Below are 12,842 nucleotides of genomic sequence, written 5' to 3'. Positions count from 1 at the left end.
TTTCTGTGGAATCTGAGAACAGATATTTCGGATCCCTTTGAAGACTATAGGGCCAAAGGAAATATCCTCCGATAACAAAGAGAAAGAAGCTTTCTGAGAAACTTCTTTGTGTTCTGTGAAATTATCTCACAGAGTTACAGCTTTCCCCTCAAGAAGATTTCGCTAAGACAGTTCTTGTGGAATTGGCAAAGTGATATTTGGAAGCCCATAGAGGGCTATGGTGAAAAAGGAAATATCCTCAGATGAAATCTGGAAAGAAGCTTTCTGAGAAACTGCTTAGTGTTCTGTTAATTCATCTCACAGAGTTACATGTGTATTTCGTGGATCTCTTTGCTAGCCTTATTTCTGTGGAATCTGAGAACAGATATTTCGGATCCCTTTGAAGACTATAGGGCCAAAGGAAATATCCTCCGATAACAAAGAGAAAGAAGCTTTCTGAGAAACTTCTTTGTGTTCTGTGAAATCATCTCACAGAATTACAGCTTTCCCCTCAGGAAGCCTTTCGCTAAGACACTTCTTGTGGAATTGGCAAAGTAATATTTGGAAGCCTTTTGAGGGCTATGGTGAAAATGGAAATATCCTCAGATGAAATCTGGAAAGAAGCCTTCTGAGAAACTGCTTAGTGTTCTGTTAATTCATCTCACAGAGTTACATGTGTATTTCGTGGATCTCTTTGCTAGCCTTATTTCTGTGGAATCTGAGAACAGATATTTCGGATCCTTTTGAAGACTATAGGGCCAAAGGAAATATCCTCCGATAACAAAGAGAAAGAAGCTTTCTGAGAAACTTCTTTGTGTTCTGTGAAATCATCTCACAGAGTTACAGCTTTCCCCTCAAGAAGCCTTTCGCTAAGACAGTTCTTGTGGAATTGGCAAAGTGATATTTGGAAGCCCATAGAGGGCTATGGTGAAAAAGGAAATATCCTCAGATGAAATCTGGAAAGAAGCTTTCTGAGAAACTGCTCTGTGATGTGTGACTTCCACTCACAGAGTTACATCTGTATGTCGTGGATCTCTTTGCTAGCCTTATTTCTGTGGAATCTGAGAACAGATATTTCGGATCCCTTTGAAGACTATAGGGCCAAGGAAATATCCTGCGATAACAAAGAGAAAGAAGCTTTCTGAGAAACTTCTTTGTGTTCTGTGAAATCATCTCACAGAGTTACAGCTTTCCCCTCAAGAAGACTTTCGCTAAGACAGTTCTTGTGGAATTGGCAAAGTGATATTTGGAAGCCCGTAGAGGGCTATGGTGAAAAAGGAAATATCCTCAGATGAAATCTGGAAAGAAGCTTTCTGAGAAACTGCTTAGTGTTCTGTTAATTCATCTCACAGAGCTACATCTGTATTTCTTGGAACTCTTTGCTAGCCTTATTTCTGTGGAATCTGAGAACAGATATTTCGGATCCCTTTGAAGACTATAGGGCCAAAGGAAATATCCTCCGATAACAAAGAGAAAGAAGCTTTCTGAGAAACTTCTTTGTGTTCTGTGAAATCATCTCACAGAGTTACAGCTTTCCCCTCAAGAAGCCTTTCGCTAAGACAGTTCTTGTGGAATTGGGAAAGTGATATTTGGAAGGCCATAGAGGGCTATGGTGAAAAAGGAAATATACTCAGATGAAATCTGGAAAGAAGCTTTCTGAGAAACTGCTTAGTGTTCTGTGAATTCATCTCACAGAGTTACATCTGTATTTCGTGGATCTCTTTGCTAGCCTTATTTCTGTGGAATCTGAGAACAGATATTTCGGATCCCTTTGAAGACTATAGGGCCAAAGGAAATATCCTCCGATAACAAAGAGAAAGAAGATTTCTGAGAAACTTCTTTGTGTTCTGTGAAATCATCTCACAGAGTTACAGCTTTCCCCTCAAGAATCCTTTCGCTAAGACAGTTCTTGTGCAATTGGCAAAGAGATATTTGGAAGCCCATAGAGGGCTATGGTGAAAAAGGAAATATCCTTAGATGAAATCTGGAAAGAAGCTTTCTGAGAAACTGCTTAGTGTTCTGTTAATTCATCTCACAGAGTTACATGTGTATTTCGTTTATCTCTTTGCTAGCCATATTTCTGTGGAATCTGAGAACAGATATTTCGGATCCCTTTGAAGGCTATAGGGCCAAAGGAAATATCCTCCGATAACAAAGAGAAAGAAGCTTTCTGAGAAACTTCTTTGTGTTCTGTGAAATTATCTCACAGAGTTACAGCTTTCCCCTCAAGAAGATTTCGCTAAGACAGTTCTTGTGGAATTGGCAAAGTGATATTTGGAAGCCCATAGAGGGCTATGGTGAAAAAGGAAATATCCTCAGATGAAATCTGGAAAGAAGCTTTCTGAGAAACTGCTTAGTGTTCTGTTAATTCATCTCACAGAGTTACATGTGTATTTCGAGGATCTCTTTGCTAGCCTTATTTCTGTGGAATCTGAGAACAGATATTTCGGATCCCTTTGAAGACTATAGGGCCAAAGGAAATATCCTCCGACAACAAAGAGAAAGAAGCTTTCTGAGAAACTTCTTTGTGTTCTGTGAAATCATCTCACAGAATTACAGCTTTCCCCTCAAGAAGCCTTTCGCTAAGACACTTCTTGTGGAATTGGCAAAGTAATATTTGGAAGCCCTTTGAGGGCTATGGTGAAAATGGAAATATCCTCAGATGAAATCTGGAAAGAAGCCTTCTGAGAAACTGCTTAGTGTTCTGTTAATTCATCTCACAGAGTTACATGTGTATTTCGTGAATCTCTTTGCTAGCCTTATTTCTGTGGAATCTGAGAACAGATATTTCGGATCCCTTTGAAGACTATAGGGCCAAAGGAAATATCCTCCGATAACAAAGAGAAAGAAGCTTTCTGAGAAACTTCTTTGTGTTCTGTGAAATCATCTCACAGAGTTACAGCTTTCCCCTCAAGAAGATTTCGCTAAGACAGTTCTTGTGGAATTGGCAAAGTGATATTTGGAAGCCCATAGAGGGCTATGGTGAAAAAGGAAATATCCTCAGATGAAATCTGGAAAGAAGCTTTCTGAGAAACTCCTCTGTGATGTGTGATTTCCACTCACAGAGTTACATGTGTATGTCGTGGATCTCTTTGCTAGCCTTATTTCTGTGGAATCTGAGAACAGATATTTCGGATCCCTTTGAAGACTATAGGGCCAAAGGAAATATCCTCCGATAACAAAGAAAAAGAAGCTTTCAGAGAAATTTCTTTGTGTTCTGTGAAATCATCTCACAGAGTTACAGCTTTCCCCTCAAGAAGCCTTTCGCTAAGACAGTTCTTGTGGAATTGGCAAAGTGATATTTGGAAGCCCATAGAGGGCTATGGTGAAAAAGGAAATATCCTCAGATGAAATCTGGAAAGAAGCTTTCTGAGAAACTGCTTAGTGTTCTGTTAATTCATCTCACAGAGTTACATCTGTATTTCGTGGATCTCTTTGCTAGCCTTATTTCTGTGGAATCTGAGAACAGATATTTCGGATCCCTTTGAAGACTATAGGGCCAAAGGAAATATCCTCCGATAACAAAGAGAAAGAAGATTTCTGAGAAACTTCTTTGTGTTCTGTGAAATCATCTCACAGAGTTACAGCTTTCCCCTCAAGAATCCTTTCGCTAAGACAGTTCTTGTGCAATTGGCAAAGAGATATTTGGAAGCCCATAGAGGGCTATGGTGAAAAAGGAAATATCCTTAGATGAAATCTGGAAAGAAGCTTTCTGAGAAACTGCTTAGTGTTCTGTTAATTCATCTCACAGAGTTACATGTGTATTTCGTTTATCTCTTTGCTAGCCATATTTCTGTGGAATCTGAGAACAGATATTTCGGATCCCTTTGAAGGCTATAGGGCCAAAGGAAATATCCTCCGATAACAAAGAGAAAGAAGCTTTCTGAGAAACTTCTTTGTGTTCTGTGAAATTATCTCACAGAGTTACAGCTTTCCCCTCAAGAAGATTTCGCTAAGACAGTTCTTGTGGAATTGGCAAAGTGATATTTGGAAGCCCATAGAGGGCTATGGTGAAAAAGGAAATATCCTCAGATGAAATCTGGAAAGAAGCTTTCTGAGAAACTGCTTAGTGTTCTGTTAATTCATCTCACAGAGTTACATGTGTATTTCGTGGATCTCTTTGCTAGCCTTATTTCTGTGGAATCTGAGAACAGATAATTCGGATCCCTTTGAAGACTATAGGGCCAAAGGAAATATCCTCCGATAACAAAGAGAAAGAAGCTTTCTGAGAAACTTCTCTGTGTTCTGTGAAATCATCTCACAGAATTACAGCTTTCCCCTCAAGAAGCCTTTCGCTAAGACACTTCTTGTGGAATTGGCAAAGTAATATTTGGAAGCCCTTTGAGGGCTATGGTGAAAATGGAAATATCCTCAGATGAAATCTGGAAAGAAGCCTTCTGAGAAACTGCTTAGTGTTCTGTTAATTCATCTCTCAGAGTTACATGTGTATTTCGTGGATCTCTTTGCTAGCCTTATTTCTGTGGAATCTGAGAACAGATATTTCGGATCCCTTTGAAGAGTATAGGGCCAAAGGAAATATCCTCCGATAACAAAGAGAAAGAAGCTTTCTGAGAAACTTCTTTGTGTTCTGTGAAATCATCTCACAGAGTTACAGCTTTCCCCTCAAGAAGTCTTTCGCTAAGACAGTTCTTGTGGCATTGGCAAAGTGATATTTGGAAGCCCATAGAGGGCTATGGTGAAAAAGGAAATATCCTCAGATGAAATCTGGAAAGAAGCTTTCTGAGAAACTCCTCTGTGATGTGTGACTTCCACTCACAGAGTTACATGTGTATGTCGTGGATCTCTTTGCTAGCCTTATTTCTGTGGAATCTGAGAACAGATATTTCGGATCCCTTTGAAGACTATAGGGCCAAAGGAAATATCCTCCGATAACAAAGAAAAAGAAGCTTTCAGAGAAACTTCTTTGTGTTCTGTGAAATCATCTCACAGAATTACAGCTTTCCCCTCAAGAAGCCTTTCGCTAAGACACTTCTTGTGGAATTGGCAAAGTGATATTTGGAAGCCCATAGAGGGCTATGGTGAAAAAGGAAATATCCTCAGATGAAATCTGGAAAGAAGCTTTCTGAGAAACTGCTTAGTGTTCTGTTAATTCATCTCACAGTGTTACATGTGTATTTCGTGGATCTCTTTGCTAGCCTTATTTCTGTGGAATCTGAGAACAGATATTTCGGATCCCTTTGAAGACTATAGGGCCAAAGGAAATATCCTCCGATAACAAAGAGAAAGAAGCTTTCTGAGAAACTTCTTTGTGTTCTGTGAAATCATCTCACAGAGTTACAGCTTTCCCCTCAAGAAGCCTTTCGCTAAGACAGTTCTTGTGGAATTGGCAAAGTGATATTTGGAAGCCCATAGACGGCTATGGTGAAAAAGGAAATATCCTCAGATGAAATCTGGAAAGAAGCTTTCTGAGAAACTGCTTAGTGTTCTGTTAATTCTTCTCACAGAGTTTCATCTGTATTTCGTGGATCTCTTTGCTAGCCTTATTTCTGTGGAATCTGAGAACAGATATTTCGGATCCCTTTGAGGACTATAGGGCCAAAGGAAATATCCTCCGATAACAAAGAGAAAGAAGCTTTCTGAGAAACTTCTTTTTGTTCTGTGAAATCATCTCACAGAGTTACAGCTTTCCCCTCAAGAAGCCTTTCGCTAAGACAGTTCTTGTGGAATTGGCAAAGAGATATTTGGAAGCCCATAGAGGGCTATGGTGAAAAAGGAAATATCCTCAGATGAAATCTGGAAAGAAGCTTTCTGAGAAACTGCTTAGTGTTCTGTTAATTCATCTCACAGAGTTACATCTGTATTTCGTGGATCTCTTTGCTAGCCTTATTTCTGTGGAATCTGAGAACAGATATTTCGGATCCCTTTGAAGAGTATAGGGCCAAAGGAAATATCCTCCGATAACAAAGAGAAAGAAGCTTTCTGAGAAACTTCTTTGTGTTCTGTGAAATCATCTCACAGAGTTACAGCTTTCCCCTCAAGAAGCCTTTCGCTAAGACAGTTCTTGTGGAATTGGGAAAGTGATATTTGGAAGGCCATAGAGGGCTATGGTGAAAAAGGAAATATACTCAGATGAAATCTGGAAAGAAGCTTTCTGAGAAACTGCTTAGTGTTCTGTGAATTCATCTCACAGAGTTACATGTGTATTTCGTGGATCTCTTTGCTAGCCTTATTTCTGTGGAATCTGAGAACAGATATTTCGGATCCCTTTGAAGACTATAGGGCCAAAGGAAATATCCTCCGATAACAAAGAGAAAGAAACTTTCTGAGAAACTTCTTTGTGTTCTGTGAAATCATCTCACAGAGTTACAGCTTTCCCCTCAAGAAGTCTTTCGCTAAGACAGTTCTTGTGGCATTGGCAAAGTGATATTTGGAAGCCCATAGAGGGCTATGGTGAAAAAGGAAATATCCTCAGATGAAATCTGGAAAGAAGCTTTCTGAGAAACTCCTCTGTGATGTGTGACTTCCACTCACAGAGTTACATGTGTATGTCGTGGATCTCTTTGCTAGCCTTATTTCTGTGGAATCTGAGAACAGATATTTCGGATCCCTTTGAAGACTATAGGGCCAAAGGAAATATCCTCCGATAACAAAGAAAAAGAAGCTTTCAGAGAAACTTCTTTGTGTTCTGTGAAATCATCTCACAGAATTACAGCTTTCCCCTCAAGAAGCCTTTCGCTAAGACACTTCTTGTGGAATTGGCAAAGTGATATTTGGAAGCCCATAGAGGGCTATGGTGAAAAAGGAAATATCCTCAGATGAAATCTGGAAAGAAGCTTTCTGAGAAACTGCTTAGTGTTCTGTTAATTCATCTCACAGAGTTACATGTGTATTTCGTGGATCTCTTTGCTAGCCTTATTTCTGTGGAATCTGAGAACAGATATTTCGGATCCCTTTGAAGACTATAGGGCCAAAGGAAATATCCTCCGATAACAAAGAGAAAGAAGCTTTCTGAGAAACTTCTTTGTGTTCTGTGAAATCATCTCACAGAGTTACAGCTTTCCCCTCAAGAAGCCTTTCGCTAAGACAGTTCTTGTGGAATTGGCAAAGTGATATTTGGAAGCCCATAGACGGCTATGGTGAAAAAGGAAATATCCTCAGATGAAATCTGGAAAGAAGCTTTCTGAGAAACTGCTTAGTGTTCTGTTAATTCTTCTCACAGAGTTTCATCTGTATTTCGTGGATCTCTTTGCTAGCCTTATTTCTGTGGAATCTGAGAACAGATATTTCGGATCCCTTTGAGGACTATAGGGCCAAAGGAAATATCCTCCGATAACAAAGAGAAAGAAGCTTTCTGAGAAACTTCTTTTTGTTCTGTGAAATCATCTCACAGAGTTACAGCTTTCCCCTCAAGAAGCCTTTCGCTAAGACAGTTCTTGTGGAATTGGCAAAGAGATATTTGGAAGCCCATAGAGGGCTATGGTGAAAAAGGAAATATCCTCAGATGAAATCTGGAAAGAAGCTTTCTGAGAAACTGCTTAGTGTTCTGTTAATTCATCTCACAGAGTTACATCTGTATTTCGTGGATCTCTTTGCTAGCCTTATTTCTGTGGAATCTGAGAACAGATATTTCGGATCCCTTTGAAGAGTATAGGGCCAAAGGAAATATCCTCCGATAACAAAGAGAAAGAAGCTTTCTGAGAAACTTCTTTGTGTTCTGTGAAATCATCTCACAGAGTTACAGCTTTCCCCTCAAGAAGCCTTTCGCTAAGACAGTTCTTGTGGAATTGGGAAAGTGATATTTGGAAGCCCATAGAGGGCTATGGTGAAAAAGGAAATATCCTCAGATGAAATCTGGAAAGAAGCTTTCTGAGAAACTGCTTAGTGTTCTGTTAATTCATCTCACAGAATTACATCTGTGTTTCGTGGATCTCTTTGCTAGCCTTATTTCTGTGGAATCTGAGAACAGATATTTCGGATCCCTTTGAAGACTATAGGGCAAATGAAATATCCTCCGATAACAAAGAGAAAGAAGCTTTCTGAGGAACTTCTTTGTGTTCTGTGAAATCATCTCACAGAGTTACAGCTTTCCCCTCAAGAAGCCTTTCGCTAAGACAGTTCTTGTGGAATTGGCAAAGTGATATTTGGAAGCCCATAGAGGGCTATGGTGAAAAAGGAAATATCCTCAGATGAAATCTGGAAAGAAGCTTTCTGAGAAACTGCTCTGTGATGTGTGACTTCCACTCACAGAGTTACATCTGTATTTCGGGGATCTCTTTGCTAGCCTTATTTCTGTGGAATCTGAGAACAGATATTTCGGATCCCATTGAAGACTATAGGGCCAAAGGAAATATCCTCCGATAACAAAGAGAAAGAAGCTTTCTAAGAAAGTTCTTTGTGTTCTGTGAAATCATCTCACAGAGTTACAGCTTTCCCCTCAAGAAGCCTTTCGCTAAGACAGTTCTTGTGGAATTGGCAAAGTGATATTTGGAAGCCCATAGAGGGCTATGGTGAAAAAGGAAATATCCTCAGATGAAATCTGGAAAGAAGCTTTCTGAGAAACTGCTTAGTGTTCTGTTAATTCATCTCACAGAGTTACATCTGTATTTCGTGGATCTCTTTGCTAGCCTTATTTCTGTGGAATCTGAGAACAGATATTTCGGATCCCTTTGAAGACTATAGGGCCAAAGGAAATATCCTCCGATAACAAAGAGAAAGAAGCTTTCTGAGAAACTTCTTTGTGTTCTGTGAAATCATCTCACAGAGTTACCGCTTTCCCCTCAAAAAGCCTTTCGCTAAGACAGTTCTTGTGGAATTGGCAAAGTGATATTTGGAAGCCCATAGAGGGCTATGGTGAAAAAGGAAATATCCTCAGATGAAATCTGGAAAGAAGCTTTCTGAGAAACTGCTCTGTGATGTGTGACTTCCACTCACAGAGTTACATCTGTATTTCGGGGATCTCTTTGCTAGCCTTATTTCTGTGGAATCTGAGAACAGATATTTCGGATCCCTTTGAAGACTATAGGGCCAAAGGAAATATCCTCCGATAACAAAGAAAAAGAAGCTTTCAGAGAAATTTCTTTGTGTTCTGTGAAATCATCTCACAGAGTTACAGCTTTCCCCTCAAGAAGCCTTTCGCTAAGACAGTTCTTGTGGAATTGGCAAAGTGATATTTGGAAGCCCATAGAGGGCTATGGTGAAAAAGGAAATATCCTCAGATGAAATCTGGAAAGAAGCTTTCTGAGAAACTGCTTAGTGTTCTGTTAATTCTTCTCACAGATTTTCATCTGTATTTCGTGGATCTCTTTGCTAGCCTTATTTCTGTGGAATCTGAGAACAGATATTTCGGATCCCTTTGAGGACTATAGGGCCAAAGGAAATATCCTCCGATAACAAAGAGAAAGAAGCTTTCTGAGAAACTTCTTTTTGTTCTGTGAAATCATCTCACAGAGTTACAGCTTTCCCCTCAAGAAGCCTTTCGCTAAGACAGTTCTTGTGGAATTGGCAAAGAGATATTTGGAAGCCCATAGAGGGCTATGGTGAAAAAGGAAATATCCTCAGATGAAATCTGGAAAGAAGCTTTCTGAGAAACTGCTTAGTGTTCTGTGAAATCATCTCACAGAGTTACAGCTTTCCCCTCAAGAAGCCTTTCGCTAAGACAGTTCTTGTCGAATTGGCAAAGTGATATTTGGAAGCTCATAGAGGGCTATGGTTAAAAAGGAAATATCCTCAGATGAAATCTGGAAAGAAGCTTTCTGAGAAACTGCTTAGTGTTCTGTTAATTCATCTCACAGAGGTACATCTGTATTTCGTGGATCTCTTTGCTAGCCTTATTTCTGTGGAATCTGAGAACAGATATTTCGGATCCCTTTGAAGACTATAGGGCCAAAGGAAATATCCTCCGATAACAAAGAGAAAGAAGCTTTCTGAGAAACTTCTTTGTGTTCTGTGAAATCATCTCACAGAGTTACAGCTTTCCCCTCAAGAAGCCTTTCGCTAAGACAGTTCTTGTGCAATTGGCCAAGAGATATTTGGAAGCCCATAGAGGGCTATGGTGAAAATGGAAATATCCTTAGATGAAATCTGGAAAGAAGCTTTCTGAGAAACTGCTTAGTGTTCTGTTAATTCATCTCACAGAGTTACATGTGTATTTCGTTTATCTCTTTGCTAGCCATATTTCTGTGGAATCTGAGAACAGATATTTCGGATCCCTTTGAAGACTATAGGGCCAAAGGAAATATCCTCCGATAACAAAGAGAAAGAAGCTTTCTGAGAAACTTCTTTGTGTTCTGTGAAATCATCTCACAGAATTACAGCTTTCCCCTCAAGAAGCCTTTCGCTAAGACACTTCTTGTGGAATTGGCAAAGTGATATTTGGAAGCCCTTTGAGGGCTATGGTGAAAAAGGAAATATCCTCAGATGAAATCTGGAAAGAAGCATTCTGAGAAACTGCTTAGTGTTCTGTTAATTCATCTCACAGAGTTACATCTGTATTTCGTGGATCTCTTTGCTAGCCTTTTTTCTGTGGAATCTGAGAACAGATATTTCGGATCCCTTTGAAGACTATAGGGCCAAAGGAAATATCCTCTGATAACAAAGAGAAAGAAGCTTTCTGAGAAACTTCTTTGTGTTCTGTGAAATCATCTCACAGAGTTACAGCTTTCCCCTCAAGAAGCCTTTCGCTAAGACAGTTCTTGTGGAATTGGCAAAGTGATATTTGGAAGCCCATAGAGGGCTATGGTGAAAAAGGAAATATCCTCAGATGAAATCTGGAAAGAAGCTTTCTGAGAAACTGCTTAGTGTTCTGTGAATTCATCTCACAGAGTTACATGTGTATGTCGTGGATCTCTTTGCTAGCCTTATTTCTGTGGAATCTGAGAACAGATATTTCGGATCCCTTTGAAGACTATAGGGCCAAAGGAAATATCCTCCGATAACAAAGAGAAAGAAGCTTTCTGAGAAACTTCTTTGTGTTCTGTGAAATCATCTCACAGAGTTACAGCTTTCCCCTCAAGAAGCCTTTCGCTAAGACAGTTCTTGTGGAATTGGAAAAGTGATATTTGGAAGCCCATAGAGGGCTATGGTGAAAAAGGAAATATCCTCAGATGAAATCTGGAAAGAAGCTTTCTGAGAAACTGCATAGTGTTCTGTTAATTCATCTCACAGAGTTACATCTGTATTTCGTGGATCTCTTTGCTAGCCTTATTTCTGTGGAATCTGAGAACAGATATTTCGGATCCCTTTGAAGACTAAGGGGTCAAAGGAAATATCCTCCGATAACACAGAGAAACAAGCTTTCTGAGAAACTTCTTTGTGTTCTGTGAAATCATCTCACAGAGTTACAGCTTTCCCCTCAAGAAGCCTTTCGCTAAGACAGTTCTTGTGGAATTGGCAAAGTGATATTTGGAAGCCCATAGAGGGCTATGGTGAAAAAGGAAATATCCTCAGATGAAATCTGGAAAGAAGCTTTCTGAGAAACTGCTTACCGTTCTGTGAATTCATCCCACAGAGTTACATCTGTATTTCGTGGATCTCTTTGCTAGCCTTATTTCTGTGGAATCTGAGAACAGATATTTCGGATCCCTTTGAAGACTATAGGGCCAAAGGAAATATCCTCCGATAACAAAGAGAAAGAAGCTTTCTAAGAAAGTTCTTTGTGTTCTGTGAAATCATCTCACAGAGTTACAGCTTTCCCCTCAAGAAGCCTTTCGCTAAGACACTTCTTGTGGAATTGGCAAAGTGATATTTGGAAGCCCATAGAGGGCTATGGTGAAAAAGGAAATATCCTCAGATGAAATCTGGAAAGAAGCTTTCTGAGAAACTGCTTAGTGTTCTGTTAATTCATCTCACAGAGTTACATCTGTATTTCGTGGATCTCTTTGCTAGCCTTATTTCTGTGGAATCTGAGAACAGATATTTCGGATCCCTTTGAAGACTATAGGGCCAAAGGAAATATCCTCCGATAACAAAGAGAAAGAAGCTTTCTGGGAAACTTCTTTGTGTTCTGTGAAATCATCTCACAGAGTTACAGCTTTCCCCTCAAGAAGCCTTTCGCTAAGACAGTTCTTGTCGAATTGGCAAAGTGATATTTGGAAGCTCATAGAGGGCTATGGTTAAAAAGGAAATATCCTCAGATGAAATCTGGAAAGAAGCTTTCTGAGAAACTGCTTAGAGTTCTGTTAATTCATCTCACAGAGGTACATCTGTATTTCGTGGATCTCTTTGCTAGCCTTATTTCTGTGGAATCTGAGAACAGATATTTCGGATCCCTTTGAAGACTATAGGGCCAAAGGAAATATCCTCCGATAACAAAGAGAAAGAAGCTTTCTGAGAAACTTCTTTGTGTTCTGTGAAATCATCTCACAGAGTTACAGCTTTCCCCTCAAGAAGCCTTTCGCTAAGACACTTCTTGTGGAATTGGCAAAGTGATATTTGGAAGCCCATAGAGGGCTATGGTGAAAAAGGTAATATCCTCAGATGAAATCTGGAAAGAAGCTTTCTGAGAAACTGCTTAGTGTTCTGTTAATTCATCTCACAGAGTTACATCTGTATTTCGTGGATCTCTTTGCTAGCCTTATTTCTGTGGAATCTGAGAACAGATATTTCGGATCCCTTTGAAGACTATAGGGCCAAAGGAAATATCCTCCGATAACAAAGAGAAAGAAGCTTTCTGGGAAACTTCTTTGTGTTCTGTGAAATCATCTCACAGAGTTACAGCTTTCCCCTCAAGAAGCCTTTCGCTAAGAGAGTTCTTGTCGAATTGGCAAAGTGATATTCGGAAGCTCATAGAGGGCTATGGTTAAAAAGGAAATATCCTCAGATGAAATCTGGAAAGAAGCTTTCTGAGAAACTGCTTCGTGTTCTGTTAATTCATCTCACAGAGTTACATCTGTATTTCGTGGATC

Source organism: Macaca mulatta, chromosome 1 (genome assembly GCF_049350105.2).
Source record: "Macaca mulatta isolate MMU2019108-1 chromosome 1, T2T-MMU8v2.0, whole genome shotgun sequence".
NCBI classification, from domain to species: Eukaryota; Metazoa; Chordata; class Mammalia; order Primates; family Cercopithecidae; genus Macaca; species Macaca mulatta.
This window is presented reverse-complemented; position numbering follows the sequence as displayed.